This window comes from Mizuhopecten yessoensis, unplaced genomic scaffold (genome assembly GCF_002113885.1).
Source record: "Mizuhopecten yessoensis strain PY_sf001 unplaced genomic scaffold, ASM211388v2 scaffold715773, whole genome shotgun sequence".
Classification (NCBI taxonomy): domain Eukaryota; kingdom Metazoa; phylum Mollusca; class Bivalvia; order Pectinida; family Pectinidae; genus Mizuhopecten; species Mizuhopecten yessoensis.
In genome coordinates, this window is record NW_018479784.1 from 30,619 (window position 1) to 31,701 (window position 1,083).

The following is a 1,083-nucleotide window of genomic DNA, read 5'->3' on the forward strand; positions in this document are numbered from 1 at the left end:
CTGCAATAACACAAAGAAAATATCCAAATTGTTAACAGATATATTTAGGCACATTTGATGTATATATAATTGAAGAGTATATAACCAAACAAGAGGCCCATGGGCCTTAATGGTCACCTGATTCCTACAGTATTTATTTTTGTTGTTGAAATATGTACCAATTTGATTAAAAAATAGTGAAGTTTATCGTTTGTCAGGACCATGAGCTGATCATTCCTAGAATGAGTTTCAGTTCAACGGCCTATTAGAACTTGTTTTTAAGTTTGAAATAGTTATTTTCAAAATAGCAGCCGTGTCGGCCATATTGGATTTCTGATCGACCCGTAAAATAACAACACTTTGTCAGGACCATGAGTCGATCATTCCTACCAAGTTTCAGTTTAATCGGCCCAGCAGAACTTGACTTTAAGTTTAAAATATTTTTTAAAAATGACGGCCGTGGTGGCCATATTGGATTTCTGATCGACTCGAAAAATATCAACACTTGGTCAGGGAGATGTCAGTTACCTTCCCATGAAATATTAATGAAATCCCTTTGTCAGTATTTCAGCTCAAGTTGAAAATGTAAAATGTTAACAGACGAATGACGCTGGACGACGCCGGACGAAGATGGATAGCAATAGGTCACTTGAGCTAAAGCTCAGGTGACCTAAAATCTACTTGCGGGGGTCAAATTTTGGGTTAAAAATCATGATTTTTTGCATATTTAGGTGTTTTTTGATGTGGTAACCATGGTTTTCACAATTCCCAAATCTGGGGAAATCACTTTTTGAAAAACAAATCATTCTTCTAAAAATAACGTATTCAAAATGTAGTTTATAGATATATATATATATGTAGGTGTGTTGTGCAGGATGAATCCACTATCCATGTTTATCTGAGACATGCCCTTTATTTTTAGGGTCAAGCCATTTCTACTGTACTCTGCTACCTGTAGGTACCATCAGGTATAGCTCTGTAGGTAACACCCAGGTATAGTACAGTGTAGGTACACTCAGGTATAATACAGTGTAGGTAACACTCAGGTATAGTACAGTGTAGGTAACACTCAGGTATAGTACAGTGTAGGTAACACTCAGGTAT